General features: G+C 43.8%; 1 protein-coding gene across 3 annotated transcripts in view; it reads right to left on the reverse strand.

Annotated features, from left to right (window-relative positions):
* The window catches only part of LOC140493815 (potassium voltage-gated channel subfamily A member 4-like), a 124,220-nt gene that overhangs the window by 27,001 nt on the left and 82,687 nt on the right, over positions 1–14,532 (reverse strand). The window contains exons 3-4 of one of the 3 annotated variants that reach the window (XM_072592721.1): positions 8,069–8,235; positions 5,438–6,471 (exon numbers count right to left, since the gene is read on the reverse strand). The gene's annotated coding sequence lies outside the window, so the exon portion shown is untranslated. Of the gene's footprint in view, positions 1–5,437; positions 8,236–14,532 lie in introns of those variants that run through there. The other 2 variants (XM_072592722.1, XM_072592723.1) reach the window with 2 other exon arrangements.

Raw genomic sequence — 14,532 nt, forward strand, 5'->3', positions numbered from 1 at the left:
TTGCGTTATTTCAACAGTTAACTGTGTCAAGGAGGGACCTCAAATGATGAGGCCCTATGGAAAGAAAAGTTATTATTGGAGAGATTTTAGTAGGAGATACAGGGTGGGATCTTACTGTCTTAGAAAATATCCTTCCACAGAGGACAAATGTCCCCAGTGTGCTGGCTTGCCAAGCTGATGTTGCAAGTTTGTTACCTGTCCTGCTTTTAAGCTCAACTCTGTCGGACAGAACATCTCCACCCATTATCTACATTTCAATTTGAAACCAATGTTACGGGCCAGACATCTCAAACCTACCTGGAATTTTGTCTTTTGCTTCCTCTGCTCTTTCACTGCTTTTAAGAAACTCTCCAATCTCTCGTTCTCATCAGTTCTGATGACAGATTGTCTACCTGAAATGTTAATCTTGTTCTCTTTCCACAAATATCAAGTGATGCTTTCTCACCCTTTCTTATTCTCAGCTTTGGCAGCAATTTGCTTTTTTATGGGTCACATGAGGTCCATGGGCAGGGATTTCAAAAATCACCCCTCTGTTCCCAACCCTCCCTGGTTTGGGAAACATGTCAGTTGAAGTTGGATTTGCCATTATGAAGGCCTCATTGTGTTTGTGACTGAAGGTTCGTTGAAAGAGTTGAATTCCAGAAACGAGATGGGAGTTTCTGCCCTGGATGTCAAGGCAGCTTTATTCAGGATGTGGCATCAAGGACCAAGACTGAAGTTAATGGTCAATCGTGTGAAAAGCTTTACACTGGTTAGAGTCTTACCAAATACAACTGTTGGAGGCCAATCATCTTAGCTCAGAAAACAACATGGGAAAAAAAAATTCATGACCCATGCTATTTTTGATAGGTTGATTCTGAAAATCTGTGGAAAACCCATCAGGTACATGAGGGTATAAAACGTGCATGAGTTTTAGCCTGCTGCAGAGTTGATAGATGAGTTTAAAAGGGCTTACCTGTGTCCCCTAACATTCTCCGTGCTCCCTCATACTCCCATATATACCACCCATGCTTTATTGTATTTCGTCAAGCACATTCATAGCAACAACGCACACACTAGCCATCTATGTCCATGCATCCTCCACCTCCATCCTTCCTATACCCACTACATACGAATCAATGAGCCATTGGTAAATCTGGTAAGTCTTTGAAATGTTCCTCACATTGACTCAATAAACAACAATACTTTGAAAATCTCCCTGAAAAAGAAAGTTCATCTTACAACTACATACAAATGTCAATCAATTGCAAACATTCATTATAGCAATGACAAAAGATTCAATCCTGTTTGCACATCTTATTCTTGTCAAATAAGAAAATAAGAACTGAAGAACCACACTAGAGAAATAAAAACTTATTAGACTACCAGAAAGATATCAAACCTGAGCTGATCCTATCAGTTATTCTTACAATGGAATCAAGCAGTTATAATGAGATCATCAGACAAGATGCAGATACAATAGGGGTATTGAAGAGATATCTAGATTAACACAACATTGTGCAAGGAATGGAAAGATATGGACCAAAGGTAGGCAGACAGGATTAGTTTATTTTTACGTGAGGTTCGGCACAACATCATGGGCCAAAGGACCCATTCCTGTGCTGTAGTGTTCTGTGTTCCACTAGACAACTGTATCCAAAGTCAAGAGTGTGGTGCTGGAAAAGCACAGCAGGTCAGGCAGCATCCGAAGAGCAGGAGAGTCGATGTTTCGGGCATAATCCCTTCATCAGGAATGAGGCTTGTGGGCCCAGGGCTGAGAGATAAATGGGAAGGGGGTTGGAGTTGGGGGCAAGGCACCTGAGAATTCGATAGAAAGATGGAAGTGGAGGAGAAAGTGACAGGTCAGAGAGGAGGGTGGAGCGGAGAGATGGGAAAGGTAGTGGACAGGTCAAGAGGACAGTGCCGAGTTGGAGGCTTGGGACTGGGATAATTTTGGGGGGGGGGGGGAGTATGAGGAAACCGGTGAAATCCACATTGATCCCGTGTGGTTGCAGGGTCCCAAGGCAGAATAAGAGGCATTCTTCTTCTAGATGTCGGGTTTGGCGATGGAGGAGGCCCAGGACCTGTATGCCCTTGGCAGAGTGGGAGGGGGAGTTGAAGTGTTCAGCCATGGGGTAGTGGGGTTGGTTGGTGTGGGTGTCACAGAGATGTTCTCTGAAACGATCTGCAAGTTGGCATCCTGCCTCCCTGACGTAGTCTCCTCTACATCAGGAAGACAGGACTCCAACTTGTGGATCATTTCAGAAAACATCTCTGTGACACCCACACCAATCAACCCCACCACCCTGTGGCTGAACACTTCAACTCCCACTCTGCCAAGGGCATACAGGTCCTGGGCCTCCTCCATCGCCAAACCCTAACCACCCGATGCCTGGAGGAAGAATGCCTCTTATTCTGCCTTGGGATTCTGCAACCACATGGGATCAATGTGGATTTTACCAATTTCCTCATATTCCCTCCTCCAACATTATCCCAGTCTCAAGCCTCCAACTCGGCACTGCCCTCTTGACCTGTCCATCACCTTTCCCATCTATCCACTCCACCCTCCTCTCCGATGTGTCAACTTCTCCCCCACCTTCATCTACCTATCGAATTCTCAGGTACCTTACCCCAACCCCATCACGGAAACATGGATAGATGAGGGACAGGAATGGCTGTTGGAGGTTCCTGGTTACAGATGTTTCAGTAAGATTAGGGAGGGTGGTAAAAAAGGAGGGGGGGTGGCATTGCTAATTAGAAATGGTATAACGGCTGCAGAAAGGAAGTTTGAGGGGGATCTGCCTCTGGAGGTAGTATGGGCTGAAGTCAGAAATAGGAAAGGTGCAGTCACCTTGTTGGGTGTTTATTATAGGCCCCCCAATAGCAGCAGAGATGTGGAGAAACAGATTGGGAAACAGATTTTGGAAAGGTGCAGAAGCCACAGGGTTGTAGTCATGGGCGACTTCAACTTCCCAAATATTGATTGGAAGCTCTTTAGATCAAGTAGATTGGATGGGGCGGTGTTTGTGCAGTGTGTCCAGGAAGCTTTTCTAACGCAGTATGTAGATTGTCCAACCAGAGGGGAGGCCATATTGGATTTGGTACTCGGTAATGAACCGGGACAAGTGGTGGGCTTGTTAGTGGGTGAACATTTTGGTGATGGCGACCACAATTCTGTGACTTTCACCTTGGTTATGGAGAGAGATAGGTGCGCACAACAAGGAAGTTTTTACAATTGGGGGAAGGGAAATTACGATGCTGTAAGACAGGATTTGAGGAGCATACGTTGGGAGCATAGGCTGTCAGGGAAGGATGTGGTGGAAATGTGGGACTTTTTCAAGGAGCAGATACGACGTGTCCTTGATATGTATGTACCGATCAGGCAGGAAAGAAATGGTCGTGTGAGGGAGCCTTGGTTGACGAGGGAGGTTGAATGTCTAGTAAAGAGGAAGAAGGAGACTTACATAAGGTTGAGGAAACAAGGTTCAGACAGAGCAGTGGAGGGATACAGGATAGCCAGAAGGGACCTGAAGAAAGGGATTAGGAGAGCTAAGAGAGGGCATGAAAAATCCCTGGCGGATAGGATCAAGGATAACCCCAAGGCATTTTATGCGTATGTGAGAAACCTGAGAATGACGAGAACGAGGGTAGGTCCGATCAAGGACAGTAGTGGGAGACTGTGTATAGAGTCGGAAGAGATAGGAGAGGTCTTGAACAAGTACTTCTCTTCAGTATTTACGAACGAGAGGGACCGTATTGTTGAAGAGGAGAGTGTGAAACGGACTGATAAGCTAGAAGAGATACCTGTTAGGAAGGAAGATGTGTTGGACATTTTGAACAACTTGAGGATAGACAAGTCCCCCGGGCCTGACGGGATATATCCTAGGATTATGTGGGAAGCAAGAGAGGAAATTGCAGTACCGTTGGCAATGATCTTCTCGTCTTCACTGGCAACTGGGGTGGTACCAGGGGACTGGAGAGTAGCGAATGTTGTGCCCCTGTTCAAAAAAGGGAATAGGGATAACCCCGGGAATTACAGGCCAGTTAGTCTTACTTCTGTGGTAGGCAAAGTAATGGAAAGGGTACTGAGGGATAGGATTTACGAGTATCTGGAAAGACACTGCTTGATTAGGGACAGCCAGCACGGATTTGTGAAGGGTAGGTCTTGCCTTACAAGTCTTATTGAATTCTTCGAGGAGGTGACCAAGCATGTGGATGAGGGTAGAGCAGTGGATGTAGTGTACATGGATTTTAGTAAGGCATTTGATAAGGTTCCCCATGGTAGGCTTATGCGGAAAGTCAGGAGGCATGGGATAGAGGGAAATTTGGCCAATTGGATAGAAAACTGGCTAACCGGTCGAAGTCAGAGAGTGGTGGTAGATGGTAAATATTCAGCATGGAGTCCAGTTACAAGTGGAGTTCCGCAGGGATCAGTTCTGGGTCCTCTGCTGTTTGTAATTTTTATTAATGACTTAGAGGAGGGAGTCGAAGGGTGGGTCAGTAAATTTGCAGATGATACAAAGATAGGTGGAGTTGTGGACAGTGAGGAGGGCTGTTGTCGGCTGCAGAGGGACTTAGATATGATGCAGAGCTGGGCTGAGGAGTGGCAGATGGAGTTCAACCCTGCCAAGTGTGAGGTTGTCCATTTTGGAAGAACAAATAAGAATGCGGAATACAGGGTTAATGGTAGGGTTCTTGGTCAGGTTCAGGAACAGAGGGATCTTGGGGTCTATGTACATAGATCTTTGAAGGTTGCCACTCAGGTGGATAGAGTTTGTAAGAAGGCCTATGGAGTATTATCGTTCATTAGCAGAGGGATTGAATTCAAGAGTCGTGAGGTGATGTTGCAGCTGTACAGGACTTTGGTTAGGCCACATTTGGAATACTGTGTGCAGTTCTGGTTGCCTCACTTTAGGAAAGATGTGGAAGCTTTGGAGAGGGTGCAGAGAAGATTTACCAGGATGTTGCCTGGAATGGAGAGTAGGTCGTACGAGGATAGGTTGAGAGTTCTCGGCCTTTTCTCGTTGGAACGGCGAAGGATGAGGGGTGACTTGATCGAGGTTTATAAGATGATCAGAGGAATAGATAGAGTAGACAGTCAGAAACTTTTTCCCCGGGTACAACAGAGTGTTACAAGGGGACATAAATTTAAGGTGAAGGGTGGAAGGTATAGGGGAGATGTCAGGGGTGGGTTCTTTACCCAGAGAGTGGTGGGGGCATGGAATGCGCTGCCCGAGGGAGTGGTAGAGTCAGATTCATTGGCGACCTTTAAGCGGCATTTGGATAGGTACATGGATGGGTGCTTAATCTAGGATAGAAGTTCGGCACAACATCGTGGGCCGAAGGGCCTGTTCTGTGCTGTATTGTTCTATGTTCTATGTTCTAACCCATCCCGTTCTCATTTATCTCTCAGTCTTGGGCCCACAAGCCTCATTCCTGATGAAGGGATTATGCCCGAAACGTCGATTCTCCTGCTCCTTGGATGCTTTTCCAGCACCACACTCTTGACTCTGATCTCCAGCATCTGCAGTCTTTACTTTCTCCTAACTGTGTTCAAAGATACAGTGCAAACAAATGGCCAGCTTTCCGAATTACAAATGGTTACATGAATGCCGGGCTGAAATCCAAAAATAGTGGATATAAAGGGACATGGAGGGGATACTAGGAGGTGCTGGAAACCAAAGAACTACACACAGAGCTGGTGCCAAGTGATGGCAAACCAAAGCAGACCTTTCAACCAGTTCACAGTCAGATCAGTCAATCTAGAGGATGGGAGGACCAAACTGTATTCTGTACATCTCACGTAGATGAAAATAATATGGTGTGTGATGGCCCCATGGGGGTCAGGAATGTAATATCAGGAGATGGCTTGACTCACAGAGGAAACATTTCAGTATGCATCTTATTTTTCTGTGAATAATTAAGTTCTGTGTTGGTATCTCTATGGGCCTCATTATGACCTTAATCCAAAACTGGACAAAAGAGTTAAATTCAGAAATGAGATGAAAGTGTCTGCCCTTGTCATCAAGGCAGTTTTATTCAGGGTGTGCTATCAAGGGTCCCAGCAACACTGAAGTTAATGGTCACCGGTGTGAAAAGCTCTTCACTGGTTGGAGTCTTATCAAATACAATTGTTGGAGACCAATCATTCCAGCTCAGGAAACAAGATAGGAGATCCTCTGGTTAGTTTTCAAAACCCAACACGTTCATGTGCCTTACCCACAGTGTGTACCATCTATGAGATGCCCTGCAGCAACTTGGTAAGGGCCCCTTCTCAGAACCTTCCAGTCCTGCGAGGTCTATCACCAATCATCATGAAGGACGAGTGCAGCTAACACATCGGAATTGCCATCACCTTCAACTTCTGTTCCAAGTCATTCACAATCCTGACTTTTCTTTTCCTGGAATTCGGTCACAATGCTTCCCGACCAATCTGTGGATGGGCCTGCACCGCATGGAGTGCAGCAATTCAGGAGGGCAGCTCACCACAACCTTCACATGATGAGATAAGATCGGGGGTAAATGCTAATTTTGCCATTGATGATTAGATAAGATCGGGGGTAAATGCTAACTTTGCCATTGATGGTTAGATAAGATCAGGGGTTAAATGCTAACTTTGCCATCGATGATAAGATAAGATCAGGGGGTAAATGCTAATTTTGCCATCGATGCTCACATCTCAATCATGAAAATGATGCAAATGAAGGAATGAACTGGCCATTAAAATATATGTTTAGTGGAATGACTGAAATGGCAGAATTTTAAATGAACAATGGTTTAAATACATCTTTAAACACTTGGGCCTGATTAGTAATTTTCAGGTGTCGTGCCTAAGATATTTAAAATATGTTTATTTATCATTGAATAATTTTTACTGCATCTTTGATTATTACAAATTGGCCAGACTATACACAGTAATCTCCAAATCGATAGAAACATAATGTTTCATTGATGCTGCAGATGCAGAAAACATCAAATCACATTTTTCATATCTTCAGAATGATCATTAGAGTTTTCTGAGAGTAGAAGAGTTAAGTCTACAGAAATACTGGCAAGGATTGTACAGTGTATTAAAAAAAATTACAAAAGGAATAGCCAGAGTGTTATGATACAACGATAGTATAACATTTACAGTTAAACCTGCTACATCCAGCAATAGTCAAACCGAAGTTTGAATTTTACATACACAGCTGGACATGATTAGATGACTGCATTAATGTATTTCTGTTTCAGGCATGGAATGCATGCATAAGAGCAATAAAAATAGTGGAGTGATGTAATCAACTCTGGGGTAGATTTTAATTATTCAACTGCTAACCCACAATATATGTTGGCGGGACAATGTTATCATTGGATGCCTTGTTGCAGTTAGAAGCATGGAGCTTAGCGATATGGAAGTCAGGTTTACATGGGGACAATTGCTAGGTGGGAGGAGCCTAGGTAGGGCAGTGGCTGACACTGTCTTTTGGCGCATGAAGTGGCCACCACTGCTTATCCCTTTTCCTTAAAAATTGTTTCTGATTTACTCTTTGGTGTTCCACCTGCTATAACTTCCGATATAACTGGGAGATGCTTGAATGTCTGTCAAAGTTACAACTGGACTGGGCACGTGCCGCGAAGTCATAATTTGCGAATGTACCTATGAAGGACAGGGGCAGGCCAGCTGCCACCTAAGAGTGGTGATGACCAGGGCATCAGTGCCATAGAATCCTTTCAGTGCCAGGAGAGGCCATTTGGCCCATCAGGTCAGCACCAGCCCTCCAAACAGCATCCAACCTAACCCTCCACCCCTGCATTTACAATTCACCTAGCCTGTGCATCCTTGGGCTGTGGAAGATGGAAACCCACAGGGGGAGAAAGTCCATATGGGCAATCACCCAAGACTAGAATTGAACCCAGGTACCTGGCACTGTGAGGCAATAGTGCCAACCACTGAGCAATTATTCCCTGCTGGAAGGTGGCAATTTAGTTTTGGGCCATCACCACTCAGGTTTGTTCCATGACACCAAAGTTAAAATCTACCCCTTAGTTTTGACAACATTTTCTTTTTGAAGTAAGTTCATATAAAAACAATATATGCCACACTCACTAGTCTCTGAAGCTAGATTTTGTGATGTGCAAATTCCTCCTTTGTCCCACAGGTGAGGATTGATTTGGTGAGAGTTTTGCTTGTCTGCAGTGTCAGGTGTTGGTGGCAGACTCATCTTTTTCCAGTCCACATTGATTTGTGCCACTGCTTTCGCGTCCATCCGATTTCTAAAGGAGATAGAAGACAATGACTTAGCGATACAGGCTGACGTGAATAACCTAAAATAGTCACTTCACCCACCCATCATCTGTGTTCTGCCTGGAGTGGGGAGATCTACTCTGAAGGAAAGTGGGAGCTGTTGCTGGTGTCTGAGTGCCCAGCGAAACCTTCTGTCTCCATTCTACCCCAATCTCTGTTCCTACTATAAGTAATGGGCTATATCATAACAATGGTAAGTGTGGAACAGCTAAGAAAAAGAACACATTCAGAAATATGCTTCGAAATAATATCTGCTGTTCCTACAACCCTATATGTTTATTATTACTCTTTCATGGATGTGTATTTCACTTGGGGCATCAGCAATTATTGAGCATCCCTGAAAGTATCAATAAGACAGTTCATTAAATGTTCAATGGCAGAGGTTTCAAACACTTCAAATCTTTTTAATTTGTTCAAACAAACAAGAAACATTGACAAAAGAGATGACAGAAAGAACAGCTTATTACAACCACCTAAAGATGTCAATCAAGAAAAGCCAACAATTCACTTCAATTGTGAAAACAGATTCCGTGCTGAGTTCATGATTTTATTGGGATAGGATCTCAGCCAAACAGGCATCATGGGGATAATCAGTAATCCTGAAAGGCCTGAAAGCTGGATTATTTAATGTCTTGCAGGAAGGTGTTTCTAAATTGAATGTTTTAATAGCTTCAGTTCACTTCTACGGTGTCAAATAATTGCCATTCGTCATTCACATTGGTACAACTGTGTGCAGCCTCATATGTGAACCTGAAAATGTCATTACCTGATTTCTATACAAACTCACTTTACACCAGGCGTCACTGGAAAGTAATTAGGAGTGGGGATGCTGACAAAAAGTATGAAAGCAAAGATTAATAAATTAACAGGTGGATTTTGGGCAAGAGAGACGGAGATAAAATCTAAATCTGGGTTACAGTAAAGTCACCGTAGTCCCAGATCACCATAGGGATGCTCTCCCATCAGAGCGAGATGACCAATGATGGTTTAACATGAGGACTGACACATCTCAAGTGAGGGGTGAGGTTGAGATGAAGGGATCTACATGGTAACTGTGATAACCCCTACAAAGCTGACGTCAAATCATGAATTAATCTCTTCATGGAGCTTGTTGTGTATGCGGTCTCTTGGTAACAGGCAATGACCTGGCAGACGTAACTCTTCACCTGAGCCCTTTATAAAGCAAATCCAGGGATGGGTCTGTCGAACTCTATGCCCCAGGCTGGGACTACAAACTCAATGAGTAATGGCTGCACTTTGGTGTTCAACATAAATTGTGCTTCTTTCCTGTCTAGTTTTCTGAGTTATTATAGTAACGTTAACAGGAAATTGAAGTTAAAGCGCATGCTAGCTACCTTCATTTTAGTGTTAAATCTTTTCAAAATGCCTTGTTCTGATTTTGAGAGAGGGATGAGTGTTGCCAAAAGAAAAAGAGGGAAAAGAAATGAAAGACCAAGAAATGCATTGAGCTCAAGTTCTGCTGTCAACTTTATCAAAAAGGAGCCTGATCTTGGCTAAAACTACTGATTAGTTGAGTCGCAAATTTCCACCTGATGTTATATAGAAAAAGCCTTGGAGAAGATTCCACTGTCTAGTCAATCTCAGACCATTCACCAGCCACGTTAATTAAGCGATTAACTCTACATCCTATTACAACCACCATTCAAACTGAAGAAAGCAATAATGTATTTGAAATGTACATGTCAGTCTCTTCCCTAGCTGCACAATGCAATGCAACTCTTTCCAAGTATCTTTAAACTTTTAGAAACCTTTCTGAAAAAATGAAATATCAGGCACATTGCTGGTGTTATTCTGCATCACAAACCAGTCGGCCAGCCGTACTGACCCCCATGTGGGGGACACTATACAGATGACAACGTGTAGAGTACAGTTAATAAGATTGGCGATGAAAGGTACAGACTGCCTTGCAGCATTATGCTGCTGTAGCATAACAGGGACTTGGCTCAGGAAATTAGATTACTTACAGTGTGGAAACAGGCCCTTCGGCCCAGCAAGTCCACACCGACCTGCAACCCACCCATTCCCCTACACCTAACACTATGGGCAATTTAGCATGGCCAATTCACCTGACCTGCACATCTTTGGACTGTGGGAGGAAACCAGAGCACCCGGAGAAAACCCACGCAGACACGGGGAGAATGTGCAAACTTCACACAGTCGCCCGCCTCAGTCGCCTGAGGCGGGAATTGAACCCAGGTCTCTGGCGCTGTGAGGCAGCAGTGCTAACCACTGTGCCACCGTGCTGCCCTAAGGGCAGATCTGGGTGTTAGATATTCCTGGTTACAGGCTGTTTAGAAAATGTAGTAAAGGAGTAAAAAGAGGATGGTTGGAATTTTTAGTTAGGGAGAGCATTGATGTACTGAGAAAAGGGAATATTCCAGAGGGTTCAAAGACAATTTATTTAGAAGTAATTACACTCCTCAGTGCAACCTTTAGACCACCAACTAGTGGGAAAGATATAGATGAATAAAGCTGCAAGGAAATTACAAAAATGTATAGCCTGAACAGAGAATGGGATAGTGATAGTATAAGGGGCATTCCTAAATTGTGTTGATGAAAATTTCCGAAAGTGTATCCAACCCAACAAGGAAGGAGGCAATGCTAGACATCATTCTTGGGAGTGAGGTGTGCAAAGTAGATCAAGTGCTGATAGGGGAACATAAGGGGACAGTGAGCAATGTGTGATAAAGTTTAAATTGACATTGGAAAATGACACAGGTCAATCCAGAGTAAGAATAATCATCTGGTGTAGAATGGACTTCAATTAGGTGAGAAAAAAGCTGGGTCAGAGAGAGTGGAACCAAAGCTGCTGAGGGAAACAGTGGATAAACAATGGCCCACATTTGGAGATGGAGGAGGTCGTTTGCAGATGGTTTGGACCCAGTAGATGGATACTGCCTGGAAAGGGAAAGAGAGCACAACGACCTAGAGCAGCTTGGATGAAGGAAGGAGACTAATTAAGCTAATGAAGAAGTGCAATTATGATAGGGTCAGATAGTCAATACAATCAAGAACCGAGATATAAAGGTCAGAAAGTGAAAAAGCAAATGAAGAAGAGAGAGATTATGACAAAAAAGAATGACAGTTAATATAAGGTGAAATGGATGTAAGTTTGCTTGCTGAGCTGGAAGGTTCATTTATAAACACACAAATAGAAAGTGGGTCATTAACACCAGTGCTTCATTGGAGGCTCACTGATGATATTATCTAGTACAGCAATGAACCGCCTGAAAACAAACTTTCCAGCTCAGCGAGCAAACTTACATCCAGAACCTCAATCTGAGCTACAAATCTTCTCAAAACTCAATGTGGGGAAATCCCAAAGCTTTGCATAAGCAGATTAAGTGATCAGAAAACACGTTAGCATTTAATATTGAGTCCAACACCTTCAAATTGTGAACATTTCTTCCCTTTCTTTTAGCTTGTTATCATGTCCTCCCCTCCCCCTATCCCACTTTACTGTCCTTTTAAGTCTGTCCCCATTGTCCTGCCATTCTCACATTCAGATCACTTAATCTGAACTATCAACATCTTTACTTCACCAAGACACTAAACCCACTACCCCCAGCCATCCCTCTACCTCACCCCCCCCCCCACCCCCCACAGACTACAGCATAAATGCTGTCCCCTCCACACCTAACCTCTGATGAAAAGTCATCTAGACTGGAAACGCTAGCTTGCTCTCTGTCCATGGATGCTGCCTGACCTGCTGTGATCTCCAGCATTTGTTGTTTTCAGGATAGAAAATTGGTTGAGAGACAGGAAATTGAGCCTTAAGGTTAATGTGTATTTTTCCCAGCTGGCAGAAAGTTTGTAGTTGAGTTGCCTAGACTTTGCTGTATGTGTATAAATAAGCTAACTCTTAGTTTGCTGGAGACAATTTTAATATTTGCAGATGACACACAGCTTGGGCAGACTGAAAAATGTGAGCAGGATAATGTAGAACTTCAAAAATGATGGGGAGGTGCCAGTATTGGACTGGGGTGGACAGAGTTAAAAATCACACAACAGCAGGTTATAGTCCGACAGGCTAGCTACCTGGCTAAGGAACAGTGGTCCAAAAGCTAGTGCTTCCAAATAAACCTGTTGGACTATAACCTGGTGTTGTGGGATTTTTGACTTCAAACTTCAAAAAGACATCGACAAGTTGGTGAAGTGGTCGAATAGGTGACAGATGATGTTTCAATGTGGAGAAATATAATGTGACTTTATGGACATGGAGAGGCAGAATGCAAAATAAAGGATATGATTCCAAAGGACATTAAGGAGCAGAGAAACCTCCCTGTATGTTTACATAAGTGATTAAGCATGGCATGACAGGTACAGAGATCAATTAATGAAGCATTGTACATTTTATTCTTCATTAACGAGGGCAGAGTGTACAAGAGCAGGGAGGGTATGCCAAGCTTATATAAAACACTGGTTAGACCTCAGTTCTGGGTGTCACCCTAGATGAGAGATTGAATGCATTGGATAGTGTGCAGACAAGGTTGATGAGAATGGTGCCAGGAATGAGATACTTCAGTTATGAGGACAGATTGGAGAGGGTGGGGTTGGCTTCGTTGAGAGAAGGCTTTGGGGATAGTTGACAGAAGTTTTCAAAATCATGAGGGATCTGGACAGAATATATTTCCTGCTTGTAAATGGATTGGGAGCAACATGGTACAGTTTTAAGGAGTTAGTCAAAAAATGCAAATGAAAGGAGATAAATTACTTTTCCACAATGCGATTAGCTGGGATGGCTCTGGAACGCACTGCCTGGAAATATGGTGGAGGCAGCTTCAACTGATTTTAACTCATTGCCAAATTCCTGCCTTTTCCCAGTGTGCAAGATTCCTGGAAAAAGGCAGGAGATTGGCAATAAGTTAAAATGCACAGAGCCAGTGCAGACATGATTGGCCAAATATTATCCCTGCACCATAGAATCCCTACACAGTGTGGAAACAGGCCATTTGGCCCAACAAGTCCACACCAACCCTCTGAAGAGTATTCCATCCAGACCCATTCTCCTACCCTATTACTGTACATTCCCCTGAACGCTATGAACAATTTAGCATGGCCAATTCACCAGATCTTCAAATCTTTGGACTGTGGGAGGAAACCAGTGCACCCGGAGGAAACCCACGCAGATATGAGGAGAATGTGCAAACTCCACACAGACAGTCACCCAAGGTTGGAATCGAACCCAGGTCCTTAGCACTGTGAGGCAGCAGTACTAACCACTGAGCCACCAAAATACTGTGAGTGCTGTTGGTGTGACATTAATGTGGCTCAGCACCACATATTAACATGTTCACTCCTTGACTGCTCTGAAACATGGCTGCTACCTCTAAAACAAATCACAGATGCTGGCAGCTCCTAAGAAAGCAGGAAGTAAGTGCGTGCCAAGGAATGAAGCTCAAAGCCATAAGATTCACCCTGTGTGAGTGCATGAGATGTGTCTGTCCCTGTGTGGAGTGACCTGGCACACACATTCAGGTTGTAGATGTTCCTTAGCTCCAAAGTGAAGTCCGAAAGGGATGAAGTGGTCCAGCAGTTGTTCCCAGAGCTGCCTGTGATGATGTGCTAAGGTTGGTGATTTGCTGCTGTTAACTTGCTTGGTTGAAAGATGGAGGAGGATAGTGACCATGGGGCCTGCAGTGAAATGGTGACGACAGCAGAGTTGGACGGAGGCTCAGAGAAACAAGCAGCCAGCTGCTGCTGCCAGTTTCCTGTTCAGAATTTCATGTCAGGGATTGGCAGCAAGAAGAAGGGGCAATCTGGAAGCTGCATAGAAATAAGGTGGATTGTCTATTACCGACATGCAAGTGTACAGAAATAAGGTTGATGCTAATCATTAATGCAATTATGAACTTGTGTCAACCTAAAGAGGAGAGTTGGAAATCTTTCCCTTAGTGTCTAGATTCTGCTTTATATTAATTTTTGGTGTATTTTCCACTACTCATGGTGCTCAAGGGAGCAGACAGTTCCACTCTTTGTGTGCAATATTCCTGTTAAGGAACACTCATTTAGTTTAACTGATCAACCTTTGTTTGGTCCATTCTGCAACAACAGAGAACAGCCAAATCAGACCAATGTTATCAAATTGTCATTTATCTCTATTGCTGTGCGAGTTTTTGAATTTCATTGCTATGGATAGGTCATCGGAGGGCAGAGTTAAAATTGGATCAGTGCCTACAACCTCTTATTTATGACTGATTTATTTTCACATTTTGCTCTGTCCAGGGACAGATCTGAACTGATAT

This window comes from Chiloscyllium punctatum, chromosome 22 (genome assembly GCF_047496795.1).
Source record: "Chiloscyllium punctatum isolate Juve2018m chromosome 22, sChiPun1.3, whole genome shotgun sequence".
Lineage (NCBI taxonomy): Eukaryota > Metazoa > Chordata > Chondrichthyes > Orectolobiformes > Hemiscylliidae > Chiloscyllium > Chiloscyllium punctatum.